This window comes from Lepus europaeus, chromosome 23 (assembly GCF_033115175.1).
Source record: "Lepus europaeus isolate LE1 chromosome 23, mLepTim1.pri, whole genome shotgun sequence".
Lineage (NCBI taxonomy): Eukaryota > Metazoa > Chordata > Mammalia > Lagomorpha > Leporidae > Lepus > Lepus europaeus.
In genome coordinates, this window is record NC_084849.1 from 22,648,023 (window position 1) to 22,655,560 (window position 7,538).

Sequence of the window (7,538 nt, forward strand, 5' to 3'; positions counted from 1 at the left end):
CTCGAATGTTGGTCCCCAAACTCCCATGTCCAGAACCGAATCCCCCGGCAGGTGCCTGGGTTCGAGTCCCACCTCTGTGGAATTCCTGCCAATGCACACCAACTACTTGGGTCTCTGCCACCCGTGCGGGAGACCTGGGGTGAGTTCCTGGCTTTTGTCTGATCTGGCCCAGCATCAGCTGTTGCAGGCATTTAGGGAGTAAACCACTGGGTGGAAGATCTCTTGTCTGTCTCTGTCTCTCTGCCTTTGAATTTAAAATAATGAATAATCCCAAAGTCATTTTTAAAATATTTTATATCAGAATAGTTTCCAATTCATGAAACAAAAATTGTGAGGTGGGGGCCGGCATGGTAGCACAGTGTGTTATCCTCCCTCTGTGATGCGGGCATCCCATATGGACACTGGCTGCTCCGCTTCCGATCCAGCTCCCGGCTACTGCGGCTGGAAAGGCAGCAGAGGATGGCCCAAGTACGTGGGCCCTGCCACCCACATGGGAGAGCAGGATGGAGTCCCAGGCTCCTGGCTTCAGCCTGGCCCAGCCAGCCCCAGCTGTTGCTATTTAGGGACTGAACCAGCACGTGGATGATACCTCTCTCCCTCCCCACCTCTCTCTGTAACTCTGCCTCTCAAATAAATAAATCTTTGATAAGAATTATGAGGAAGTGATACAAAGAGTTCCCAAAAGCAAAGTCTGATGTTAGTGGAATTTGGAGGTCGGGCTCTTGGGAAGTGGCAGGGTCATGGGGGCTCTGTCCTCATGAATGGAATCATTCATTGCTGACTCCACGGATGAATGGGTAATGGAGGGAGAGGGTTAATGATCAACAAGAGTGCGTCTGTTATAAAAGCCATTTTGGCTGTCTCTCATGAGCCCCCTCACCCATGTGCTGCCCTGCACTGCCTCTGGACACTACAGAGTGTCCCCACCAGCCAGAGGCCCCGACCTCGGGCTTCTGCTGTATCAGTTAGCCAGTCTCTGGTATCTTTTCCTTGCTTGATTGAATCTATTTACCCTGCTTGAGTGAGATGGTGGGGGCAGGGCATGCAGTTGGGTTCTGTTTGTGGTGCTCAGTGACACACAGTGCTGGTTAACTGAGTACCTAGTATGAACCTGGCCTTGACCCATGAGCCATTCATGCTGGACAGCAAACCAGTTGGATAAAACTACCACCGATGAGACATCTGACCATGGAATAAATTCCCCCCAAAACTTAGCGCCTTAGGGCTGGCATTGTGGGTTAAGCGTCTGCCTGTGACACCTTCATCCCCTATAAATGCCAGTTGGAGTCCTGGCAGCTACACTTCTAATCCAGCTCTCCTGCTGCCCTGATGGAGTTTCAGGCTCCTGGCTTCAGCCTGGCCCAGACCTGGCTGTTGCAGCCATTTAAGGAGTAAACCTGTTGGATGGAAGTTTTCTCTCCATCTCTCCCTCTCTCTTTCTGGAACTTGCATCTCAAATAAGTTTCAATGTTTTCCAGTTGGAAAGTAGAGTTCTGATGGGTTAGAACGAGGGGTGAGTGGTTCTCTGGGATGCCTCTGGCTCGGGGTCCCCGGCACGTTTGCAGTCCGGATGTCGGCTCGGGCTGCGCCGCTTGAGGACTTGCAGAGGGCTGGTCACGCCCCTGGGTGCCAGTGCTGGCTGTTGGCAGGGGGCCTCAGCTCCCTGCCACCTCGGCTTCTCCAGAGGACAGCTGGCTTCCCCGAGTCCATGATCCCAGACAGAGCAAGCTGGCAGCTCCAGGGAGCTCTGCCTGGCTGTGGAGGTCGCGCTGTCATTTCCACACCTGTCGTTGGCCACACAGGTCAGCTCTGCTCAGCGTGGTTGGGGGGCTACACAAACGCGAACACCAGGGCCCATCCCAGAGACCGGCGTCCACCATGAGGTTTTGCACGAGGGCCAACGAGAGGACTGGGGTTGGACTCTGCAAGCCGGCCGCCCCCCTGCCCCCCTTGGCCCTCTGCCCTAGGATCTCTTCCCCCTCTGGCTCCCGCCATCCCCTTCCTTTCTGATGCCCCTCCTTACACACCTCCAAGTCTGTGACATCTCTGTCTCCCGCGCGTGCTGCCCATCCGCCCCTTCCCTCTCTGCAGGGAGCAGGTCCATCTCCTCCTCCCTCCCTCCCTCTCTCCTTCTCTCCCTCTCTCCCTTCCTTCCCAAAGCTGCCTTCACGGAAGCCACCTTCATAACTCTTTGCCAAGGCCTGCTGTCCAGTCACGAAATGAAATGAGAGGACGCAGGGACAAAGACAGATGGGCAGAGCCGGGCGGAGAGGAGCAGGCAGGTTCATAAGTGTAAAATATGGACAAACCTGCCATCATCTATTCCCCGGGACAAATAGATCATCACTAAATGGGCTGCAAACGCGCAAAGAGACAAATTACCCAGCTGTGGCAAGTGTCGGCTGCTCCTTACTGATGGCTTTTATGCTCAGGACCTCCTGCTCTCTTGAGAATTGCATCCCCCAGCTGCTATGGGACCCCCAAACTGGGGGGACAGGGACAAGGAAGCTTTTTTTTTTTTTAATCTCCCCTAGGGCAAAAGCCACAGACCAAGCCTCAGGCTTCCTATACAAGGCCTCCTATGTAGATATGAATGATGTGAGTTTGACACAGTGTCATACACAAACACTAATGAAGCATCACTTGATGAATAAATTATAGATAGTACAGATGCAAGGGGGAAAGTCTAACTGGCTACGTACTGAAGATTTCAAAGCTGTTTGGAGGATGGAATAAATTATAACCTATGTTTATGCTGTCGCCACAAGGTGGCGCCACTGTACGCACAAAACAAATGCCAGTAGCGCGCCAGGATGGAGGGGATCACACTGTTGGTGGCCTGCTTTGGGCTCTAGCCGCTCTTTGAATATATAGAGCTGTTATTTGGCCAGTCACTGTTACTAAAAACGGCCATAACATTTTAAAGCTATGATATTATGTGTCAATTAAAACTAAATAGAAACAAGCATTTGATGTATCATTAAGGCATTGGTCACTTGGGACACTTAAATCCCATATAGGACTGACTGGGTTTAAATCCTAACTCCAGGCGCTGGCATTGAGGTGTAGCCGGTAAAGCTGCCGCCTGCAACGCTGGCATCTCATTTGGGCTGCTCCACTTCTGATCCAGCTCTCTGCCAATGGCCTGGGAAAGCAGTGGAAGATGGTCCAAGTGCTTGGGCCCCTGCACCCACACGGGAGACCCAGAAGAAGCTCCTGGATCCTGGATCCTAGCTTTGGCATGGCTCAGCCTTGGCCGTTGTGGCCATCTGGGGAGTGAACCAGCAGACGAAAGACTTTCTCTGTCTCTATCTCTTTGCCTTTCAAATAAGTAAAATCAGTGAATGATTTAATTTTTTAAATCCTTTTAAAAATGATTTATTAATTTATTTATTTGAAAGGCAGAATGATAGAGAGAACAAAAGATAGGGAGATAGATAGGGAGAACAAAAGAATTTTCTATCCACTGATTTGCTCCCCAAAGAGCTGCAACAGCCAGATTGGGCCAGGCCAAAGCCAGAAGCCAGGAACTCCGTTCAGGTCTCCTATGTGGGTGGTAGGGACCAAAGCACTTAAGCTGTCATCTGTTAGCTTTCTAGGAGCGTTAGCAGGAAGCTGGGACTTGAACTTGCACTCTGACATGGGGTTCCAGTGTCACAAGGAGTGGCTTACTCACTGTACCTCAATGCCAGCCTCCAAAGTAAAAATTCTTTTTTTATAAAAAAAAAATTTATTTTAAAGATGTTTATTTATTTGAAAGTCAGAGTTAGAGAGAGAAAGATCTTCTGTTTCATCTTTTTTTTTTTTGACAGGCAGAGTGGACAATGAGAGAGAGACAGAGAGAAAGGTCTTCCTTTGCCGTTTGTTCACCCTCCAATGGCCGCTGCGGCCGGCGCATCATGCTAATTCGAAGCCAGGAACCAGGTTCTTTTCCTGGACTCCCATGCGGGTGCAGGGCCCAAGGACTTGGGCCATCCTCCACTGCCTTCCCGGGCCATAGCAGAGAGCTGGCCCGGAAGAGGGGCAACCAGGATAGAACCCGGCATTCCAACCGGGACTAGAACCCAGTGTGCCGGCGCCGCAAGGCGGAGGATTAGCCTGTTAAGCTACGGCACTGGCCTGAGAGAGAGAAAGATCTTCTATCCACTAGTTCACTCCCCAGATGGCCTCAATGACCAGAACTGGGCCTGATGGAAACCAAGAACCAGAACTCCATCCGGGTCTCCCACAAGGGTGGCAGGAGTCCAAACATTTGGGACACGTTCCACTGCTTTTCCCAGGCCATTAGCAGGGAGCTGGATCCGAAGTAGAGCAGCCAGGACACGAACCAGTGCCCGCATTGGCTGCCGGTGACATGGGCAGTGGCTTTACCCGCTACACCACGATGTTGGCCCCTACAAATCCTTTTTAAAAAGGCTCTGACGACATCCTTCAAGCATTCCTGAAGCAGAGATCTAGTGCGGAGAGGCACACGCCCAGATCGATGCGTTTGGAGTGGATGTGGAACGTGATACAGCCCGTAAAGACGAATCGCTTCCACGACAGGTGGTGCTGTTGATTGAGGAGCGTGCCCGTGGCAGAGATAACGCAGCATCAGAAGCAACGCTGCGTGAGATGGTAGATGTAGGAGCTGTGTGAGCGCACTTCATCTCTGCCTTCACATTCATTCCTGGGGGGGGGGGGGGGGCAGGGCTTGGAATCCAGAGTTTTGAATCACAGGAAGTTTATTGAAGGCATTCTTCTTGTAAAAAATGACTTCCCTATGGCCGGCGCCGTGCTTCACAGGCTAATCCTCTACCTTGCGGTGCCGGCACACCGGGTTCTAGTCCCGGTCGGGGCGCCGGATTCTGTCCCGGTTGCCCCTCTTCCAGGCCAGCTTTCTGCTGTGGCCAGGGAGTGCAGTGGAGGATGGCCCAAGTGCTTGGGCCCTGCACCCCATGGGAGACCAGCCGCAGCGGCCATTGGAGGGTGAACCAACGGCAAAGGAAGACCTTTCTCTCTGTCTCTCTCTCTCACTGTCCACTCTGCCTGTCAAAAAAAAAAAGAGTTTTTTTTTTTTTAACAGATAAAGTTATTTTAAAGATTCATGTATTTATTTGAAAGGCAGAGTTACAGAAGGTCAGGGGTGGGGGGTCTTCCATCCTGTGATTTACTCCCTAAATGGCTGCAACAGCCAGAGCTGGGCCAATCTGAAGCCAGGAGCCAGGAGCTTCTTCCGGATCTCCCACGCAGGTGCAGGGGCCCAAGCACATGGGCCATCTTCTACTGCTTTCCCAGGTTCATTAGCAGGGAGCTGAATTGGAAGCAGAGTAGCCAGGACTTGAACTGGCACTCTGATATGGGACGCTGGCATTGCAAGCGGAAGCTTAACCTATTTTTTTTTTAAATTTATTTATTTACTTGAGAGGCACAGTAACAGGCAGAGAGAGGGAGAGACAGAGAGGTCTTCCATCCACTGGTTCATTCCCCAAATGGCCACAATGGCCAGAGCTGATCTGATCCAAAGCCAGGAGTCAGGAGCCCCCTCTGGATCTCCCATGCAGGTGCAGGGGCCCAAAGCTTAACCTACTTAACAGTGACCCCAGCCTCAGAAATAGGGTCTTGCTAGAGCTGATCAAGTTAAAAAGAGGTGTGTAGCAGCCGGCGCCGCGGCTCACTAGGCTAATCCTCCGCCTTGCGGCGCCGGCACACCGGGTTCTAGTCCCGGTCGGGGCACCGGTCCTGTCCCGGATGCCCCTCTTCCAGGCCAGCTCTCTGCTGTGGCCAGGGAGTGCAGTGGAGGATGGCCCAAGTACTTGGGCCCTGCACCCCCATGGGAGACCAGGATAAGCACCTGGCTCCTGCCATCGGATCAGCGCGGTGCGTCGGCCGCAGCGCGCCTACCGCAGCGGCCATTGGAGGGTGAACCAACAGCAAAGGAAGACCTTTCTCTCTGTCTCTCTCTCATTGTCCACTCTGCCTGTCAAAAAAAAAAAAAAAAAAAAAAAGAGGTGTGTAGGGTAGGCCCTCATCCAATGCGCCTGGTGTCCTAATAAAAGAGAAATTTGGACAGAGACGGACCTGCACCAGTGGACGATGACGAGGCCATGTGAAGATGGAGCGATGCTGGAGCCACAAGCCGAGGCGTGGCTGCGGCTCCCAGGAGCTGGGAGAGGCAAGGAAGGGCTCTCGTGTATCGGCAGAGGGAGCACTGCCCTGCTGCCATCTCGTGCCCAGCAGCAGGCTGTCCTTGACAGACTTGGGCTCTGTCTCCATTAGGCCATGTGGTCTTCGGCCAGGAACTTGACTTCCAGATACCTCAGTTTTCTCAGCTGTCAAATGGGCACGTTAACCTATTGAATCTGGAGATTAAATAAGAAAGTGTGCATGGAAAACTGAGCCCTCAGTAAAAGTGCAAGCCATGTGTGCTTTTAGGTTTTGCTATTTCCCATCTCCTGTTCTCCTCTTTTCATTCATTCCTTCATTTGAGAGAGAGATCTCCCATTCGCTCCCCATGTCTGCAACAGCTGGGGCTGGGCCAGTTCAAAGCCGGGAGCCAGAAACTCCACCCAGGTCTCCCGAGTCATCCCTGTGGTGTGTGGTAAGCAAGGTGTGCCCCAGCAGGAGGCTGGAATCAGAAGTAGAGCTGGGACTCGAACCAGGCACTCTGATATGGAAGGTGGGTGTCCCAAGCGCCCCGTAACCTACTATCCCCATGTCTACAGATGATGTAACTGAGATTCAGAGACACGAGGTTGCCCAAGGTCACAGAGAAGTAGATGTGACGTCCTGGGTAGAGCCGGAGAGCCACAGACGCAGCCCGAAGGGGGCAGGACGAGAACACATTACAGTCATCTCCACGTGCCAAGCCCCCAGCAGAAGCCTGCATCTGTGGATAGCACCAAACCTTCTGCAGACAGCACTAAATATCCTTCCCACACCTGTAAAGTTTACCTTTTAAAAATATTTGGTTATTTATTTGAGAGATATATAGAGAGGGAGAGACAGAGAATCTTAAATCTGCTGGTTCACTCCCTAAATGGCCACAACGGCCAGAGCTGGGTCTATCTGAAGCCAGGAGCCAGGAGCATCTTCCAGGTCTCCCACGTGGATACAGGGGCCCAAGCACTTGGGCCATCTTCCACTGCTTTCCCAGGCCACAGCAGAGAGCTGGAACGGAAATGGAGCAGCCGGGACTCGAACTGGTGCCCATACCTACTACATCGCAGTGCCAGCCCCTATAAAGTTGAATTTAAAATCAGGCACAAGGCTACATTGTGGCGCAGCAGGTTAAGCAGGTTATACATCCCACATCAGAGCTTCAGTTTGTGTCCTGGCCGCTCTGCTTTCTGATGCAGCTCCCTGCTAGTGCGCCTGGGAAAGCAGCAGAAGATGGCCCAAGTGTTTGGGCCCCTGCACCCACGTGGGAGACCCGGAAGAAGCTCCCGGCTCCTGGCTTCAGATCAGCACAGCTCCAGCCGCTGTGGCCATTTAGGGAGTGACTCAGTGGATGGAAGATCTCTTGCACTGTTCCTCTGCCTTTCAAATGAATATTTCTT